General features: G+C 44.6%; 1 protein-coding gene across 1 annotated transcript in view; it reads right to left on the bottom strand.

The window, feature by feature from the left end:
- Window positions 1-21736, bottom strand: part of WSCD2 (WSC domain containing 2) — a 246209-nt gene that overhangs the window by 210881 nt on the left and 13592 nt on the right. The window contains exon 3 of the mRNA XM_082417490.1: window positions 17611-17748. The gene's annotated coding sequence lies outside the window, so the exon portion shown is untranslated. The remainder of the gene's footprint in view (window positions 1-17610; window positions 17749-21736) is intronic.

The raw sequence follows: 21736 nt of genomic DNA, 5'->3' as shown, positions 1-21736 counted from the left end.
ACAGGGTGAGAGAGTGTCATGGACATATACACACTACCAAATGTAAAATAGATAGCTAGTGGGAAGCAGCCGCATAGCACAGGGAGATCAGCTCAGTGCTTTGTGACCGCCTGGGGGGGTGGGATGGGGAGGGTGGGAGGGAGGGAGATGCAGGAGGGAGGAGATATGGGAACGTGTGTATATGTGTAGCTGATTCACTTTGTTATAAACTAACACACCATTGTGAAGCAATTATACTTCAATAAAGATGTTTAAAAAAAAAAAAAAATCCACCTGCCAATGCAGGGGACACGGGTTCGAGCCCTGGTCCAGGAAGATCCCACATGCCGCGGAGCAACTAAGCCCATGCGCCACAACTACTGAGCCTGCGCTCTAGAGGCCACACGCCACAACTACTGAGCCTGCACTCTAGAGCCCGCACGCCACAACTACTGAAGCCCGCGTGCCTAGAGCCCGTGCTCCGCAACAAGAGAAGCCACCGCAATGAGAAGCCCACGCACCACAACGAAGAGTAGCCCCCGCTCTCCGCAACTAGAGAAAGCCCACGCACAGCAACGAAGACCCAATGCAGCCAAAAATAAATTAACTAATTAATTAAAAAAAAAAAAAAGACAAGAAGGACTTTTGGCAGCCCCTCCTGAGAATGAATCAGACTTGAGGGAATCTTCTAGAGAGAACTAGAAGAACCAGTTCCCACTTCCAGGTTACATGATCTTCTGGGAAGTGGATTAGAAGGAAGGATGAGCAGTAACGAATGTCTGAATCAGGCACAAACATGGAGCAAATTCACGAGTTGGTAGCTCTCATTAGACTTCAGTTGTCAAAGGTGAGATTTGCTAACAATCAATAAGGGTTAGTGTTGATCAACAACTTGTATCAGTCGCTGTGCTAAGAGCTTTACAAGTCTCATCGAATTTACTCATCTCAGCCACGCCATGAAGTATGTTTTATCACCATCCCCGCCTTTTCAAGTGAGACTCCAGAAGCACAGAGAGGTTAAGTAACTTGCCCAAGGTCAGTCAGTCAATGGATTAGGTTAAGCAAAGTCATTTTGCTTGAGTGCAGGTTATACAGTCTTTATCTGATCATCTGCTATGAAATGTATGATGTGGGAAATTCAATACAATTATACCATTTAAACATACTTTGCTTGCTTATGGATACAGATCAAAATAAAGCATCACATTTAAATAATTAACCTAGTCAATATAAGAGTAAACAGGATGCCAATCAATATACAGAGTTTTTTTTTTCTTTCTGAGATTATCAATGCACTTTTAAAACTGAAGTATAGTTGATTTACAGTGTTGTGTTAGTTTCAGGTGTATATCAGTGTACATTTTTTGCCAAGACATAAGCATTCTATTTCTGGCCACCAGACTCCTAAGAGTGAAGAAGTGAAAATTATATATGCATTTAATGTGCCCAATTAGAGTACTGCGTGTCTATTAGTTTCTACACGTAACATCAATGTTGTTTCCCCATTTTCCCTCATATTAACTGGCCCCCACTATAAACTAGTCACTTTCCCTGCAATTCTACAAACCTTGCCACCTCCTGGGCCCTTATCCATGTGGCTTCCCTAGCCTGAAAGCCACCCCCATCTAAATCTGTCTTTTAAGGTCAAATTCATGACCACCACCTTCTGTCTTGCCACACCTTCTCATTCTAGGAAATATGATATGGGGCTCAGTGCTCTTTCCATTCCATCTTGGGCTGATCAAGCAGCATCCTCCCCACCCACATGTGTTTTGATTTGGCCTGCATGATTTGGCTGCACAGAACGTTTTTAAAATTTGAATTAGTTGTCCACTTCCAAAAATCAAGAAAGTTTACATAAAGATCCAGCCTTCTGATTTTCTTGAGAGGTCACAAGATTTGATAACTCTGTAACCATATACCTTCATGGCTATAAATATCCAGAACTGAGTAGCGGCTTCCTTCGACAGGGTACCACAGATGCTGGTGTGCCCCCCACCCCTCCTACTCCCTCATCACCTACCATTTATGGGCACCCAGCAGGCTGACTGACTTCCTGCTTGTCCATTCATGCAATTCTTTGGGTGAAGATTCCCTCTGTCTATGGAGGCTGCTCTGTCTCATTGCAGGACAGACCAGAAGTGCCAGGGAATAACTGTCTTCTCATCTCCTCCCAAGAGCAGCTCTCAACCAATGATGGCAAGACATTGGTGAGCTTCCCTCAACATCTAAATGTTCCTGAGTTCCAACATCCTGGTGGTCTGCTTATTATCCAGTGATGCATAATAATAACCTCCAAACATAGTAGCTTAAAACAATGTATTGACTCTCACTGTCCTGTAGGTCCCCTGGGCAGCTCTGCTCCACCTGGCATCAGCTGGCCACTGGGTGGCTGCACTCATGTGCAGGCTCGTTTAGGCTGTACCGACCAAGATGGCTGGACTTAGCACCGGCAGGGAGCTAGTGCTGGAAGTCAGCTAGGGGTGCAGCTGGGGATGACTAGCGGCGTGCGTATACGTGACCTCTCCATGTGGCTTAGGCTTCTCGCAACATGGCAGCTGGTTCCCAAGAGGGGGTGATCTAAGAGTGAGCATTTCCAAGAGACCCACGCAGAAGTGAAAGGTGTCTCATGAACTGACCTCAGAAACTACATAGCATCCTTCCACCACCATCTCCCCACTGCTTCCTCGGCCTCTCCTTCCTATCTTTTGAAAGCTGCTGTGTGAGGCCATGAGGTTTGGCACTGCTGCAGCCAGCTCACAACCATGAGGTGGGGGGCTGCCAAGTGGTCAGGGAATTGTAGAGCCATTCGGGAGCTCGGAGCCCAGCATGAAATCTTGGAACTACCTCTCTTCAGGCCTCTTCATGATGGTGGTAACTGTGCTTAGAATTTGAACCACAGTTAGGCTTTCTATTACTCATGGCCAAATGTGTCCAAACTGATGAACCAACTGATTCAAATATGGGACCCAGGTGGGTGTCACTTTTCTATGCTCCCCAGATTCTGATTTATAGCTCCTGATGTAGTCGTTTGGAGATGTCAGGAATTGGGAGAAAAGTTGCGAGAAAAGGCTTGGAGGAATGTTTTCTTGCAAAATACCTAAAGGACCCTGATGGAGAAATAACGCACTCTGCTGAGTGCCTCTCCGGAAGTTTCCCCTGGAGACTAAAACCTCGAATGATCCAGTTTAAACAGTTTATTCTGGCTGCAGAGTTAAGAGCAGTGTATCTCAGTAACCCAGCACCCTTAGAATACTGCCTAGCCTTGCATAAGAGCGCTCTTCAATGGCACTTAGTATTGAAACCACCTTGGGGCCTTGCTAGAATTCAGATTCTTGGGCTCCCTCTCCTCAAATATTTGGATTCATAGGTCTAGGGTAGGGAGAAAGAATCTACATTTTTATTAAGGATTTCAGGTGACTCTGATGTGAATGGTCGATGGATCTCATCTTGTGCTTTTCAAACTGTATTTTAAAGGAAGTAATTTGTTGGGTTGTGTGTGTGTGTGTGTGTGTGTGTGTGTGTGTGTGTGTGACCTATATAAACACCTGTGATCAGCTGAATTTAATTGGACCACAGCTGGTGTCGATTGCATATTTTTTAATGTGGCTTTTGAATACTCTCTCCCCTAGAACGGCCTTTATGACTGAACATCAGCATTGATCCAACCTTGGCTGTCAATTTTAAGGTTTATTTAAAGGCACATGACAGCCAGAGCTTTTTATTCTTTACCTAAATGACACTACATATGGACTTGGGAGTTTTAGGAGCAGCATGTTGAAAGGAGAATTTCTACCATGATTGGGCAGCTGTCAGTTTTTTGTTTTTGTTTTTGTTTAATTTTATTTATTTATTTATTGCTGCTTTGGGTCTTTGTTGCTGCCGTGGGCTTTCTCTAGTTGCAGTGAGCGGGGGCTACTCTTCGTTGTGGTGCGTGGGCTTCTCACTGCGGTGGCCTCTCCTGTTGTGGATCATGGGCTCTACGCACGCAGGCTTCAGTAGTTGCAGCACATGGGCTCAGTAGTTGTGGCACACAGGCTTAGTTGCTCTGCGGCATGTGGGATCTTCCCGGACTGGGGATCAAACCCATGTCCCCTGCATTGGCAGGCGGACTCTCAACTACTGTGCACCACGGAAGTCCTGCTGCCAGTTGGCTTTAAAAACTGTGAGTTGCTTGCTCTCAGAGTCAGCTTGGGCAGATTATGTCATGACCCCAGGTCAGCAGAAGGTTGTCTACCCTGAAAATAGTCATCAAGGCTGCTGCAAGCCTAGATGAGTCTCTGTATGTGAATCAGAAAAAGGTGCCTCTTTCCTCAGGCAGAAAGGACTTCTCCTGGCTTAGTGAGTGGTATGAAGGCTGAAGAGTGAAGGAAGGAGGCTCCTAAAACAAAACAAAACAAAACAAGAGGCAACCGAGGTATTGTTACAATGAAGGGGAAGGGACGTTGGATGTGTCCCCTGCCACTGGAAGAGAGATCTCAGGGTGCTGACTTTGTATAGGATCCAGGTATCCTTACGCAGTGCACAACCCATACAAGTACACGTGACAGCCATGCACGAGTTAACACAAGTCTTGTTCAGAATGAAGAACTGGAAGGGCTCCAAACATCAAACTGGAGGCTGTGCGTGTTGGTGGAAAAAATAAAAACACAGCAGCAATACCATTTAATAAGCCAGATGGTAGAGGCCTCTTCTGTGAAGGGTGACCATAGGGAGAGAGACCTGCGATGGCATTAGCCTCTGAGCAGCCATGTGAGTTTCTCCCCAAGGCCACAGTGGATCATGGTCACTTGGGATCCATCTGAGAATGTGCTCTCCATCAGAGAACAGCCCATGGGGGTCTGGGTCCAGCAGGAGTGAACACACCCAGGATCCCTTCCCCACTTGGGGTACTAATACCCTAAAAAGTTGTCCTTTGAAGGACTGCCTCACTTCCACTCCAGTTTTAGTGATTTGGGTGCTGAAACTCACAGCAGCTCCCGAGATGAACAAATGACCCAGGCTTCAGCTGTCAGGATAAATCTCCCGGGAAGAGCTTTACTTTGGATTTCACAGACTGTGGAATCAGCTGCAGGGGCAGCATAATGTTAAAAGTGTGGGCTGTGAAGTCAGATTTCAACTCCACGAACATCTAGTTGTGTGACCTTGAGTGTCTTAACCCTTCTGGGGCAGACAGACTCTGAAGTGGCCATGATCCCCACCTCCCAGTTACACCCTGTGTAGCCCACTCCCCTTGAGTGTGGGCAGGACTTTGGTCTGGCTTCTAACCAATAAATATGACAAAAAATGATAAAATGATGTCACTTCTGTGATCATATTATATAAGACTGTAACATCTCTCTTGCTTGAAGTCCCTCTCTCTGTGACTTGGAAGAAGTAAGTGGCTATGTTGGGAAGGAACTGGGGGTGGGTGTCTCTGGCCAATAGGCAACAATAAATAGAGATCCTCAGCTCTATAGCCCATGAGTAAAGGGCTGCTGCCAACAACTGTGTGAGCTTGGAAGCAAATCCTTCCCCAGTTGAGCCCCAGATGAGACCACACCCTGACCAACACTTCATTACAACCTTGTAAGACCCCAAGCAGAGAACTCTGTTAAGCTGTGTCCAGAGTCTTGACCCACAGAAATAGTAATATAATAAATGTGAGTTGTTATAAGCTGCAAAGTGTGTGGTAATTTGTTCTGCAGCAACAGATGACGAATACACCCTCTCAGGAAGAGAATGGACAGATAGTCACATGGTTGAGAGTAAGGCTTTCAGTATGATGTCAAGTACCCAGCAGATTGTTGTGAGACTGTAGGATACTGCAGGGGTGTGCCTGGCACACAGTAGACACTCAATAAATTGCACTTCCCTTCCTCCCCTCAGTAAGACCAGTGTCATAAGTTGGCAACCTTGGAATAAGTTGGCAAACTCTGTATCGGAAGTTTCCAGGGTCACCCTAGGAAAACACCAGCAGAAGTTAAAAAGCCAAGCTTCTTTTGTGGAAGGTAAAATCATTTTACATTGTCCAAGAGGCTGCACACAAGGCAAAAACTGTTTCATAATCCTGCCATGTAAACCAGCTGGGATTTTCCTTCACATAAATTGGATTTTGATTTATATGTCAACAAATGCCCCCAGAAACCTCATCATTTGAAAGTTCATCAATCTCAGCTAGAACTGCAGATATGGCCCTAGAGGTACCTCCCTGGGAAATACGGCCCTCGTTTACTAGCCCCACACGCTGACGGGGGCGTGAAAGAGGGAGCGGGAGGCAGGAGAGATAGGATCACCTACCGGGGCTTTGCCGTGTCAGGCTGAGGACTTGAGTCCCCAGAAGAGTGTGAGAGAGCCTGGTGATTTGGGGGACCTGCTTGAAGGTGTGGCACGGCTGGAGCATGCAAGGAGTGGCAGCTTGAGATCAGGGAGCTAGGGAGGGGCCAGGTTATGACTAGCACTGAATGCCAGGACATGGGGTTTGGGTTTTGAAAGAAGAAACTGGCATAGCAGATATGAATCTTCAAAACAGCGTTCTAGCTGCAGTGTGAAGGACAGGATGGAGAGACAAGCCTGGGGACAGAGAGACCAGCTGGGATGCCACTGCCATCCTTTATATGAGCAATAATGGCATCCTGGATGGTGGTGGCAGTCAGGGTGAAGAGAAGGGATGGATGGAAGGACTCTTGGGGGATTCATTTTGGCAAACCTGGTGACTGATAGGGCTGGACAGAGAGGTCTGGTCGGATGACACTGATTTCTGACTTAAGTCAGAGGACGGTGGCAGCATTTAGAACCGGAATTGTGGAAGAAAAGTAACATAGTCAATGACCAACCGAAAGTCTTAGAATAGTCCCAGAAGAGGTTTTCATGGAAGAGAAAAGGAAATCTCAAGTTAGGAGAGTAGAGCCTCCGGCTAAGAGAAAATTGCCCCAAATCAGCTACTTCATGCATTACACCAGGCAAAGCCCCCATAACAGACACTTTGTAGAATGTCCTCTCTGGGGACATTATGGCCCAGCTACAAATGAGTCACAACCTCCCTTTTAAAGCTAATAAGTCTCTTCCTATAGAGTAGTGGAGCCATGACTACTTTGGCAGCTCTGACATAAGGGATTATATTGATGTGGTTGAACATTTTACTGAACAAGGGAGGTGTTTGGCTGGCCAGTAAAACTGACAGATATGTGCTGTGGGTTTGGGGGCTTGTCAATTCCATTTCCATTGTCCTTTCTTAAGTGAAGACTATACCAAGTCTCAAAAGACTCCAGTCGTTCTGCCCTTCAATCCACCCGGCACATGGCCAATTATCCAGTATCCAAGCTCAGAGGGTCTTTGTGAGGACTAGAGGCCATGATGGGTGTAAAGGACTTGGCACAGTTTCTGGTACAAAGGATGAGCTTAGATCTCCCCGTCATCAGCACCGTCCTTACTGATGTCACTAACATCATCATTGTTATCATATAGTATGGGGTTGATCAGACTACTCCCCTGCTCAGAAGCCCTCTCTGGCTCCCCACTGCACATAGGAGAGAGTCCACACTCAGCCTGGCCATCACTACGCGACATCATCATACCAGTCCAGGTTTAACTTCTTCAGCTCCTTAACACCTGTCCTACATTTTAACTATACCACCATGTAGGCATTTGCAACAATTTGCCAAACAATAGGGAAGGGAATTAGACATGAATTAGACTTTCACTGGCCTCATGAAACTCATGCTCTATCTATAGATTAAGACACGCCTAATGAGAGTCCAGAGAAAGCTAAATGTTGGGCAAGGGACAACTTTATATCTAACTGGGGATTTAGTGCCTGAGCCAGGTGGTCCCTGATGAGCAGGAAAGAAGTCTGTGGAAAATCCCCTTGCCTAGACCCAGTGCAGGGCATGATACCAGGCATTTCACACAATCACTCAGTTTGTGGCCAGGCACTATTCTAGGCATTTGACATATATTATCTCATTAAATGAATCACAATGCTATGAAGTATACAATCTCATCCCCATTCTACAGAAGAGGAGCCTGAGGCTCAGGGAGATTAAGTAACTTGCCTAAAGTTTCCCAGTGGATAAATGGCAATGTCAAACAGAGTCTAGATATTTTTAACTGCAAATCTCTTAATACTTTCAAGACCACTGGAGTGGTTTTCAGGTTTGGATTGTCATTGGAATTCACAAGACACATGATAGGCTCCCCAGGCATGAGACTTCTTTCACCTTAAGAAGGGATACAGAATAAGGAGCACAGCAGCATCTTAGGCTAGCAGCATCACAAAGGCCTTGGACATCCAGAGCCAATGTCCAATGTCCTAATCACCATTCTGGTCTAAAGCATGAGAGCTGGTGTGACTGTGGGTCACATCGGCATAGGGAAGCTTCAGGATCTTGGAGCCTTGAATACCTTGCTAGTGATATAGTGCCCTGAGGGGCACATGTTTCTCATTCTTCAGCAACTGCACTCCATAAACTACAGGTCATGTAATAAGGAAACCCAACAACCAAGTACAGTGGGCTCCGAGACATCATTGGATCAGTGATGGGCATATAGCCACCCCAGGAACAGCATCATTTGTCTCTAGTGGATACATTCCTTCCGTCATTATCAGAAAGAGTCCAACTTTCCTCAAGCATCCCTGAGGACAGAAGAAAGATTTACGGTTCACCTGTGAGCCCCGGCCCCTTCCTCCTGATGACGATGATGACCAACACTTATGAAGAAGTCACTATATGCCAGCTCTGTGCCAAACTTTTTATCTGCATTATTTCAACTAATCTCCACAAGCCAATAAAATAGGTCCAGTAAACATTGTTCCCATTCTATAGATGAGGAAACTGAGACTTAAATAAAGAGATTCTGTAACATTCCCAAAGTCACACCTCTAGGAACTGAAGGTGCCAGAATTTAACCCTGGTGCACTTGACTCCCTAACTGGTGTATCTAATCAGTCTGTGAAACTGGATAATGGAGTCAAAACCAAGTTCATCCCTCCCAGTTAAACTGGATGCGTGCCTGAGTCCTAAATCAAACAATAAACCAAGTCAACTGGAAAAAAACATCTGTTAAACTAGTAGATTGTCTAATTTGGTCAGTTCCTGAACCAAATTGACAAGTCATTTCATTCAAAATAAGTGAGCTAATAGTCGTGTGTAGAGATGCCATCAGGGCTTAGTTACAACGATTAACAGCTTTGCCCAGTTTTATCGCGTAAAAGCTGTATTCCTGAAAGCATTCTCTAAGGCTCTAGAGCTGTTGCAGGGGCTGTGCTGTGGTCAGAGTCTGGGAAAAGTGGAATTAAGCCTTGTTAAGGGGATCACTTTAATCTCAAGAACCTTGAACAGGATGCTTCCTATACGTTGTGAATCTCTCTTCTTGTCAGAAGTGCAAGGATTCCCCCAAATCCTGTTCCCACGGGCCCCTCTTTGGGTGAGAACATATTCCCAACACACACTGGGAAACGCTGCCTATCCTTCTCATCTCCCTGCTCCTCTTGATTTTTCTCTTCTCAGAACTGGAGTCTTTCTTCTACTCCCATCAGTCCTCAGATCAGCTCCCAGCTTCCCAGAGCCCCATCTGCAGCGCAGCAGACATCACGAAGAGTACAATTACCCAGGGAACAGAGGCATGGACTTCACGTTGCATTACGTAGACCCTGCCTAGCCACTGTTGAGTACATCAGCTCAAAGAAATGATTTACAAAGGTTACTAGAACAAAAGAAATGCGAGTACACATGGGCACGCACACACACGCGCACACACACCCCTATAAATGTTATTGGGTTTCATCCACCAGGATGCCTTTGAACAGATCTCAGAAACATGACAAAAATGTTTATGACTAAGGTGAACAACGAACTTTAATACCTCCTGCATAATTTGTGTCGTCAGAAGCACCCACTGCAGCATCTTCTAGTTGCTGTCCTCTCCGGCAGCTGCTGACGCCTCCGAAAGAAATGAGCTTCCAACTGTGTTAACAGCTTTTCCTCTTCCTGCCACTGCTCCCTCTAAACGGCTTGCCGTTATCCATTCATGAAACAAATAACTGCTGCCTTTCATGTCTCCCAAACCTTCCTTGTGCCTGGTGAGATTAGGGAAGTCAAAGCCTTTCCAAGGAGCTCTCCAAGTGCCTGTGTTGCAGGAGAACCTGGGAAGGCTGGCTCTGTGTGAGGTCAGTGGACACCAGGTCAGTCTGGACATCGTTTTGTCACAGGGGAGTTCCCACAGGGTCTCGGTATAACGTGCTTCAGTGTGCGGGTATGTTGGATGAAGCCTTCACCAGGTCTGTTATCCTATCCACCCATTCCCTGTGAGTTTTATAGCCACCCCTCTCTCTGTGGGAAGCCACAACACGTGGCAGGTGAACATTCCGTCCTCAGAGTCTAAAAGATGTGAATCCAAATCCCAGCTCTGACACTCACTAGCTGTGTGACCTTAGGAAAGTTGCTTTGCCTCTCTGAGCCTCAATCTCTTCTAGTTGATACAAACAACAACAAAGCTATAATACTGCTTTTGTTGTTAATTTTATTACCCTCACATTGGAGCAAACGGATCCAGAGAAGTTCAGTAGCTTGGTCATGTGCACACCTGAGTGTGAGTGGCAAAGGCGGGAGTTTAATCCAGTTTTATCTGATGCCAAAATCTGTGCTCATTCCAACTACATGGTCAGCACCAGGAAGGCAAGGCCTTGTCTGTTTCTTTCTGCTATGTCCCTAATTACCAGTCATGGGAGGTGCCCAAGTCTTAATCACCTCTTACGACTTACTTGGTAGGCAATGTTCTAATCATTTCCTAATATGCCTTTATTTAATCCTTACAACAACCATATAAGCTGGGTACTGGTATTACCCCCACTTTAAAGATGAGGAAATGGGTGGGTAGATGGATGCATGAATTCCATTACTGTTTTCCAGATTAGCCTGATCACAGAAATCACCTAGGTTCTTATTAAAAATCAGATTCCTGGACTCCCAATCACTTCCTCTAAACCCAGGGATTCTGTTTCAGTAGGTTTCGGTGGGCTCCAATCCTGGGATATGTATACAACAGAGCCCACCCGTGAGGTCTGATGAGTTTTTTAAACTGAACGAGGGTCTGGTTCTCAAACAAAAATTTTGGTCCAAGGATGATACTCATAAGCACCTGCTGAGAAGGAAGCCAGTTCTTATAATTCAACACAGGCTGGGGAAGGAGAGCAGGTCTTGGAGTCCAGCTGACCTAGATATGACTCCCCACTCGCCCCTTAATAGATGTCTGATGAGAACCAAGTCACATAACTTTGCTGAGCGTCAGTTTCCTCAACTGCAAAGCCTGGATAATCCTCCCTTCCATGAATGGTTATGGTGACATTTAGCAACAATGTATTTATGATGTCTCCATGATGCCTAGAACATGGTCGGCGTTCAACAACTAAGAACTGATTACAAATCGTGTAGGACACAGCGTGATCCAACAAGGAAGCTTCTGAGCCAGGTAGACTTCATGTGTTTATTCAGCAAATATTTAGTGAACATTTAGTGCTTACTGTGTGTCAGGCACTGTGCTCAGAGCAGTGAATACAGCAGTTAACAAAATTAATTAAATCCCCTGCCCTGGGGGATAGTCAAGTAGGAGTGAGACAGGCAATTAAATATATGCAAGATAAATAAGCAAATTATATAGTAAGAGATGGTGTCTTAGAAGGCAAAAAGTGCTTTGGAGAGAACAAAGGAGGGTGAGGAGAAACAGACATGGGGGCAGAGAGAGAAATTTTAAAAGGATGGTCATGATACGTTGCATTGAGCGAGGGATATCTGGATAAGATTTTAAGGAAGTAAGGACTCGTGCTTTGCCACATCTGGCATTTGAATTCTAGCTTTTCTATTTACTTTCTGTGTGATTTTGGGAAAGCCATCTTATTTCTCTAAGTCTGCGTTTCATGATCTGTAAAATGGGAATAGTGGCACCCAGAGTCATCAGATTTCATAACAATGTATACTGGTTTTTGTGCATAAGATATTTTTAAGAAAACTGGACAAATAATGGCTAACATTTATCAGGCACTTCCTCTACCTACCAGGTCCTCTCCTAGGCATTTCATATGCAGTATCTCATTTTAATCCTCACCATAGCTCACTGAGGTAGCATTCTAGTCCCATTTTACTGATGAGGAAACTTAGGCTCAGATATTTGAAGTGACTTGCCCAACTTCGCTAAATGAGGAAATGGTACAGCCAAGACAGGGACCTGGATCTGACTCACAAATCTACTTAACCCTCTCCCTCACTTACTGACTGTGTGACCTTCAACAAATCACCCCCTAAGCCTTCATTTCTCATTATTTAAGAATCAGAGCACTATTTGTTTTCACATCAAATGATGTGAAATCAAATCATCATCAAATCTTCATCATCAAATGATGATGCCTTGATTAGCATCTTAATTCAATCCGTGTATCTGAGGCTGTCTGATAGGAAAAGACAGATGCCTAAACTCAAAGAGGACATAAAAGAGCATCCAGACACACTTGGCAAATTGATTTCACCTCTAACCCAATTTTGATCAGTGGCAGAAGGTGCCTGGTTCCCTCTACTGGGAAGGATTTTAAGATCACAACTAGTCTGAGCAGGCTGTACTGCCATGATCTATTAGTGATGTCTGGCACGGATGAAGAAGTGGAGAGCAGAGGTCTGTGTGATGCAAAAGTCACTTCTGTTGGTCCTAAATGGAAAATCCAAGTACCCTTGCAAAATTAAAACCTGCCCTCTTATTTTCTTTGATCCAGGTAGAGAGAAACTTAACTTACTTGAAGCCAGTTACCAACTTTGACAAAGTGAACATGAACTTAGGAGTCATCCTCTCCTCTCCATAATTCTCTGGACATTATCTAGTTCTTGACGTTTATCCATCAATTAAAATATTTTTGGCAACATGGTAAAGACACGAAAATGGTTTTCAGCTACTTTTGAATTGAACATAGAGGGAAACCAAAGACATTTCCTTGGTTAGAAAGGAATCTAGTTCTCTCTAGGATTACTTAATGAATGGCAGCCCAAGAAAGGCAGAGAAGAGGGCGTTTCCCAAACTGCTGATTCAGGAACCCGTGTCCATCTCAACGAGGTCAGAGTGTCTCCCGATTTACAACTCACAGCACACCAAGGAGACCTTAAACCAATATGCCAACCAGGGAATGTGCCAAGGCAAGCAGGCTCCTTCCTACCTTCTGAGAAGAAGGATTTATATAGAAACGTGCTAAAAATAACTCCCAGGTGTGACAGGCTGCGTTGGGTCAGGCAGCTCTCAATTATCTGGGATGGAGGCAGCCTGGGATGCTGGTAAAGTGAAGTAAAGGAAAACCCAGCCATCGTGTCTATCTAGCCTTAGGGTTCAGTGCAAAGGCTTGGGAGTTTCAGACAGATCTGGGTCTGGATCTTGTTTGAACCACTTCCTGCTGCGTGACCTTGGGCAAGTCATTTCACCTCTCAGAGCCTCAGATTCCTTATCTAGAAAGCAGAGAGCGTTACACAGAGTTGTCCCTCGGTATCCGCAGAAGATTGGTCCCAGGACCACACCCCCTGCAGATACCAAGATCCCCAGGTGTTCAAGTCCCAAAGGCGGCCCTTGGTATTGGGGACGCGGAACCCACTGACACAAAGGGCCAACTGTACCTTCTTCCCAGCATGTATTTTGAAGATTAAACGAAATAAAGAACACAGCACTCAGCAGAGTGCCTGCAACATGGTAAACCCTCCATCAATGTGAGTTTGCCTATTGTTTTCCGGATGAGGGAGGGGAGCATATTTCTATTTCTTAATGAGTGTGATGCAGGCTAATAGTAAAGTGAGTCAGAATCCCCGTATTAAATTCAAGAGATGCAGTGGGGAAAGCCGCTAGGTAAGAAAGCTAGTTCTCACTCTGTTCGCACCTGCTGTTCAGGCTTGGAATTTTCCCCCACATCTCTAAGACGCGGATGGCCCATTTGTCACAAAGAAAAGGGTAGCACATGGTTCAAGACACGGACATAGGTTTCAATTCCCAGCTCTGCCTGTTCTGAGTGACTGAGTCTTGGTTTACTGATCTGTGAAATGGGGATGATGATAACAACACCAGCCTCCCAGTGAAATTAACAAAATAAGCACCACAAAATTTTAGCAATACTAATCCTTAGCTTCTTTAACAATAATATTATTATTATTATTATTTAAGTGATTATAGCTCAGGTACTACCTTGCTTCAAGAAGCCAGTGGTGGCAGCAGGATGGAAAGCAATCAAATTGCAGTGGACAATTTGCCCCAGATATGCTGCATGTAGGGAGCTGGGAATTGCACAGGGGCCTCCAACACCCCAAGGCTCTCCCTCCCTCAAACACCCCATTCTCCCCTCCCCTCCAAAAGCAACCAAGATTATTCAGAGAAACTTTGAAAAATGTAAATGCCCACTTCTCACTGCTCTGTAGTCCAAATTCCAAGAAAAAGCAAAGCTCCTATATCAGCATTAATTAAACTGCCAGCTAGTAACAGTCCCATTACTCAACCAGCAAATCTAATTGCTATCTGTTCGGCAGGAATCCCTGAACCACATAAACCCACGCTGGAGTTTTATGTAACCTTAAAGGACTCTTGATAGCTTCTGGAGTCTTTCTCCTCCCCACACATCTTGCAGCATCGAGAAGGTCTACTCCGTGAGTTAATGGGACAAATAGCTTCCCTTGGCACTTTCCACATCTGTCTTAATTTTTTAAATTATATTTGTATTAAACCCTTAAGGAAAATGGACTTGCAGAGTTCTCATTAAACAGGGAACTATGCACTGCATAAAACAGAGAGACGAAAATTTTTTTTGAAAGCAACCCTCACAATTTGCCTTAATGAATTCTCCCTCCACTGCTGTATTACAGAGTGTGTGCAAATAAATAGAGCACTTTGTGAGTGGTGGATGGGAAAACGGACATGTAAGCAGCCGATAACAGTTCTGGCAGCCTCCAATTGGGATCTTTCTTCCTAGGAACTTAAAGCATTGGGTGCATTACGCCACAGTCTTTTCTCCCTGGCTTAATGCTAGGGTGGAAAGACAACTCATCCCTGGAACCTCTCATGGAGGGAGAGTCACTCCCACACAACAGTTTCAAAGGAAGCTGCGGGAGTCTGCTTCCTAGGAGAATACACAGTGTTTATCAAGCACCTACTCTGGCCAGGCTTGTTGCTAAGTGCTTTTCCTGGCATCCGTGGTTACCAGCTGTGGTAAACTGGATTATGGCTCCCAATGCCACATCCTCCCTTAAACAGAATTATACACCCATGCTCTTTGCCATGCGACTTGTGGGTGGAGTCTACTACCTTGCCACATTAGCGCTTAGTCATGTGACTTGTCTTGGCCAATGAAGTATGGGAGGAAGTCTTAGTGTTACAGTTCCAAGCTTCAAGAGGCATCACATTTCCAATCTCTTGCACTCTTGCCATCACCATAATAAGGGACCTGCCATCCCCCAAATGAGACACACAGCCTAGAGTTATAACCAACTGAAATTGGCCAAATATTAGCCCATCGGCACACACAAAAGTGAGAAAAACAAAGAAGGCATACAGATGGCCAACAGGCACATGAAAAGATGCTCAACATCACTAATTATTAGAAAAATGCAAATCAAAACTACATTGAGGTATCACGTCACACCAGTCAGAATGGCCATCATCAAAAAGTCTACAAATAATAAATGCGGGAGAGGGTGTGGATAAAAAGGAACCCTCCTACACTGTTGGTGGGAATGTAACCTGGCTCAGTCACTATGGAGAACAGTATGGAGGTTCCTTAAAAAACTAAAAATAGAGTTACCATATGATCCAGCAATCCCACTCCTGGGCATATATCCAGAAAAGACAAACGCACCCCAATGTTCATTTCATTATTCAAAAAGACACATGCACCCCAGTGTTCACTGCAGCACTGTTTACAATAGCCAAGACATGGAAGCAACCTAAGTGTTCATTGACAGATGAATGGATAAAGATGTGGTGTATATATATATATACAACAGAATATTACTCAGCCATAAAAAAGAATGAAACAATGCCATTTGCAACAACATGGGTGGACCTAGAGATGATTATACTAAGTGAAGTCACAAAGAGAAAGACAAATATCATATGATATCACTTACATGTGGAATACAAAAAGACAGATATAAATGAACTTATTTACAAATAAGAAACAGACTCACAGACATAGAAAACAAACTTCTGGTTACCAAAGGGGAACAGGGTGGTGGAGGTGGGAAAAATTAGGAGCTTGGGATTAACAGATACACACTACTATGTATAAAACAGATAAACAACAAGGTCCTGCTATATAGCACAGGGAACTATATCCAATATCTTGTAATAACCAATAACGGAAAAAAATCTGGAAAAGTATATATATACACATTTTTTTTAAGATTTTTTTTTGATGTGGACCACTTTTAAAGTCTTTATTGAATTTGTTGCAATATTGCTTCGTTTTGTTTTGGTTTTTTGACCCAGAGGCATGTGGGAGCTTAGCTCCCCGACCAGGGATCGAACCCGCATCCCCTGTGCTGGAAGGCAAAGTCTTAACCACTGGACCACCAGGGAGGTCCTGACACATATATATATACACACACAAATATATATATATAACTGAATCACTTTGCTGTACACCAGAAACTAACACAACATTGTAAATCAACTATACTTCAATACAAAAAAAAGAAAGAAACTAAACCAGACCTCAAACAAATCATCAGTAGGCTAGGTTTGGGTTTTTGTTGTTGTTGTTAATGTTGTCTTGGTTTGAGGTTTACTTGTTTGTGAAATGAAATGCTGACCACAGGGTGTTTTGAAAACAGCAATGTCCCTAATAAGGCTTAGACCAGTGCATGTCAACCTGTCTGCAATGAAGGGCCAGCTTTGTTTTTTCCCAGTACATCACGGACTAGTCCTAGTCGTGCATGGAGCTGCTACCCGTCACTCGATCCTACTCTGCATTAGTACCCACTCACGCCACAGGCAGCTCACCACTGAATTTCAACAACACTCTGACCGGGCTACACCTGGTTCAACAAGGCAAGTGCACTCGGCCCCTGTGCAGGGCTAGGTTGCTATAGAAGTTTCTACATGCCAGTTCTTGGTGTCTTACTGATCTGGTCCCAGAGTTGACAAAGCTCAGAGGCACAGCTCAGAGACTACACTTTGAGTAGCACTGGACTGGAGTCAAGCAGGGCTCTCACCCCTTCCCAGTCCTGGGAAGAGCCCGAAGATGACACTGACAAGCTGAAAACCCCTAAATCAGCCACTTCATGCTTCCCGAAATGTCAGATTCCCGAAATGTCAACTGAGGCAGGAAAAGGCTTTTCATTGTTGGAGGTTTAGTGTCCAAGGTGGGATCCCACAGGAGCTTGGGGACCAGAGTGGACTGACCTTGACATTCACGAAGTGTAAGTTTCAGGACTGTCATCTGAATGCACCTGCCAAATAAATAGGTACTCCCATACCTAAGTTTCATTACTAATTTTCTTAAGAGGGTCGTTTACATTGTATCAACTTTAGTTCCTCAAACCCGATCTGACCCTGTTGGGGACTTGGGCTAAAGTTCACCAAGCCATTAGGTCCACAAGGTGAACCAGCACATATGCTGCAAGTCTGCAGGCAGTGATGTTTTACCTGTTCTCTAGTTGTCTTCTCAAGGAGGAAGTTTTAGGTGTGCGGCCAAAGAACCCTGGAGTGGAATTTTGGCAATGCCATCTACTTGCTGAACTTGGATGAGCAGCTGTACACTTCTCAAAGCCTCAGTTTCTTCACCTGTACAATGGAACAAGAACAGCATGCATCAAAGTTTAACGGGGATACAAGCTCACGGGCTCAGTGCAGGGCTGGATGTTTAACAGAGGCAGCGCATAGTGATTTAGCACTTGGCCTCTGGAGGCGGAACACTCAAGTTCAAGTCCTGGCTCTGCCACTGACCAGCTGTGTGACTTTGCAAGTTTTCCCACATCTCTGAGCCTCAGTTTCCTCAGCTGTGAAATAGGGCTAACATTATAATTCCCTCCTGGTGTCACTCTGAAGATTAATAAGATGATGCCTGAAAAGGATTAGCAGACTCCGTAGGGCAGAGTGGGTGCTTATAAATGGCAACTATTATTATTGTACAAACGCAGGTGATGGCTTTGGTCTGAAGGATGTAGGGAAGACGTCAGACGGCCAAGATTAGGGTTAAGGGATCCCATGACCCTGGAGCTGAGTTATGCCAACAGGCTACCCAGACCCACAACCTTGGGCTGTCGTGCCGACAGAGCCCGCACCCCACAAAGCCAGCCTGCCATAGGCCGCCAAGCCTGTTTCCCTCTGCAGAGAGCTGGCAGCCATGTGCACCTGTTCTCAATTCACTCCCGTATCATTCCCCTTAATATCTCCCTGGGAGCTGATTGATGGCGACAGGCGACAATCTATAGCTATGTGACAGAATGTTTACTACCAGCCCTCCAGGAAATGATTACTTCAAGGTAATTTTGAACCTCCAGACTATGATGCAGTGTCTCATATATTAAACTGAAGCGAGCAGTGTATAAAAGTATTACAAGGAGACCTTGTATTTCACAGTTTACTGGGGAAGGAGCACACAGGGGCTCCTTGGTCTGAAATTGGTTTCAGGGGAAGGCAAGCATGGAGGATTCAAATTCTTTGCATCCAGCCTTATGGAAGGAACAGAGAATTCAGCTTCGAGTCTACAAGACCAAGGTCAATGCCCATTTTATCCCCCTGGACTGCTCCAGGGGAGACCCTACAGCCAGTGCCACTGAGGACCCGCACTCTATAATCCATGCTACCAAGGCCCTAGGACCCTGCCCCGGCTGCTTCCAGAAGCCGGATGGACTTCTTCCTGCCCCTTGCACAACCGTTACCAAAAATGGGTCCCTTGGGAGTACCTCCTTCTTCACAAACCTCTCTTTCATATGAAAGTTTTCTAAAGGTTAGACATATAGACCAATGGAACAAAGTAGGGTCCAGAAATCGACTCACTCATAGTCACCTGACTTATAACAAAATTCCCTGGAAGCAGAGGGAGAAGGATGTTGTTTTCAATTACTGGTGCTGGGTCAATCCATGCTGGAAAACGAAAATCCAGCTTGAACCCTACCTCACACCATACAAAGAACTCAGTATCGGATGGATTGTACAGCTAAATGTGAAAAGGAAAACAACAGAACGTTCAGGCAAAAACACGGGAGAGCGTCTTCATGACCTTGGGGTAGGCAAAAATGTCTTAAATAGGTCACAAAAGTGCTACCTGAAGGGGAATACTGATAAATTGGACTACAGCCACAACTGTTGATAGTAATCAAAAGATACCATGGAGGGAATGAAAACACACCCAGGAGAGTGGGAATGGATATTTGCAAATTCAAAAAGGACTTTTAACCAAAGTATTAAAAAGAACTACAAATTAGTAAGAAAAAGGCAGACAACCCAAAGAGAAAAATGGGCAGAAGACATGAACAGGAAGTGCACAAAAGATGGTCTCCAACTGGCCAGTAAGTACATGAAAAGGTGCTCAGATATTAGAGAAATACAAATTAAAACCACCATGTAATATTTCTCACTCTTATCAGAATAGACTAAAATGTAAAAGGCGTAGACACCAAATGTTGGAGCAATTGCAAACTCTCATATATTATCGGTGGCAGTGTAGATTGGTATAAACACTTTATAAAATGATTTCGCAGTACCTGCTAAAGCCAACTATGCATATCATCTTTGACTCAGCAGTTCTACTCAAAAGAAATGCCTACATATGTTCACCAATAAACATGTACAAGAATATTCATAGCAGCCCTACTTGTATTAGCTGAAAACTGGAAACAGCCCAAATGTCCATTAACAGTTGAATTAATAAATTAACTATGGTATCATCACACACTGGAATACTACCCTGCAATGGGGATGAATGATATATAACTACATGCACAATATAATTTATATTTCCATATTCCATATATATATAATTAATTCTATTAATTTCCATATATATCTTCATATAATATATAACTTTATATAATTCCATTTCTATAAAGTTCAAAAACTAGCAAAACTAGCCTATGCTTTAGAAATCAAGACAATAGATACTCTTGGGGTGGCTGGAAGGAGGCTCAGCCGGGTCTTCTGGGGAGCTGGGAACACTGTTTCATATTTTAGGCACTGGTTATAGGACTATGTTCAATTTATAAATATTTAGCAAGCAACATACTTAGGCTTTGTGTGATTTTCTATTTATATGTTACTCTTCAATAAAAAGTTTACCCCTCCCCTCCCAAGAAATCCAAATCTTCCAGCACTGGGTCCCAAGACTGGACCACAAACTTACAAGGGAGATGGCAAGGTGAGTTTTTGGCTTTTCTCTTGGGGACGTGGGACTCTGGACAAGGGAAAATACCCCCACCCAGGAAGGACATTATACTGATGCTCAGTGACCAAAAGGCATAAAAAATGTCCACTAGAGGAGATGGAGGGGGAGAGGAGAAGAGCATCCATCCTTAAGTGCCAAGCACTGTATTGAGTACCTTTGTGCACATCTATTCATTCAAGCCTCACCTGGGCTCAGGGGGTAAGTACTGCATCATCCCTTGAGCTAAGCACTGCTGAGGCAACTGAGGCTCAGAGAGGGGCCAGAACATGTGCCCAGGTCTCAATGGCTCCAAACCCAAGCTCCCAACCTCCAAGGGTAGCCTGTAGATTGGTAGCTGCTTACTGTGTAGGAGCAGCTGTCATCCCAGGGCCCTGTGTCTCCCTGACCTCCCAGGAGAAACGTGGGGACCAGGTGGGCAAGAGGAGCCTGGCCTTCTCAGCGGGTGAGTACGTGCTACCCTCCTGCTCAGCCTTGTCTCTGCCTTTAATTGGCATGACCTGCTCCATAGCAAGAGAAATGTTTACAGAGTTAACAAGGCAAACTGTTAATTAAGACAGCGGTACCTTCAGGGGGTTTTAATTTAGGGTAGGCACAAACCGGGATAAAGAAGACATTCAAAGCATAGGATGTGTGCATTTTCTACACCCAACTGGCTACCTTGCAGAATTTTAATAAAGATGATTTCTGCTTTCTAGTTATGATTTCCAGCTGCTTGCAAACAAGGCCTTTGCTGTCTCCGAAGGGTTTGGAGTCTGTACTTGGGGTGCTGATAACTAAGGGAGGATATGTGAGGCAGTGAAGGGGATGGTGAGGAGGTAAGCGGTCCCGGTTCAAATCCCAGCTCCATCACTTACAAGCAGTGATGAGTCAGTCACTTAGCCTCGATGAGCCCCAGATTCCTCAGCTATAAAATAAGGTCAACATGCCCAGCTAATAGGGTTATTGAGATTATAAAGTTAGAATATATATGTGTATATGTGTGTGTGTGTGTGTGTGTGTACACACATTATATGTGTACATATACATATAGATATACACATCTCATTTCGCACAGTTCTGGGCATATAGCAAGTGCTCAATTATTGTTAGGACTCTGCTCACAGCTCACTGTCCTGCGTTCAGCTTTGGGAAACTGACCTAGATGTTGTAAAGACCTTAACTTCAAAGAAATTACCTAAGTTGCCCAAGGTCTCACAGCTAGTAAGGTTTGGTACTTGGCCAAAGTGAGGTTGGGTCCCAACTCTGTCTGACTTTTGAGTCCCTCCTTTTTCACGGCCATCTATTCCAGGTGTGACCTGAATTTAGATCTCCCAGTACCAGCCCAGAAGCTCGGCGTGGAGTAATTTGCACAGAGGTCCCAGCCAGGCACAGAGCGAGAACACCTTT

Source organism: Balaenoptera physalus (genome assembly GCF_965194825.1).
Source record: "Balaenoptera physalus genome assembly, chromosome: 12".
Lineage (NCBI taxonomy): Eukaryota > Metazoa > Chordata > Mammalia > Artiodactyla > Balaenopteridae > Balaenoptera > Balaenoptera physalus.
This window is presented reverse-complemented; position numbering and strand designations above follow the sequence as displayed.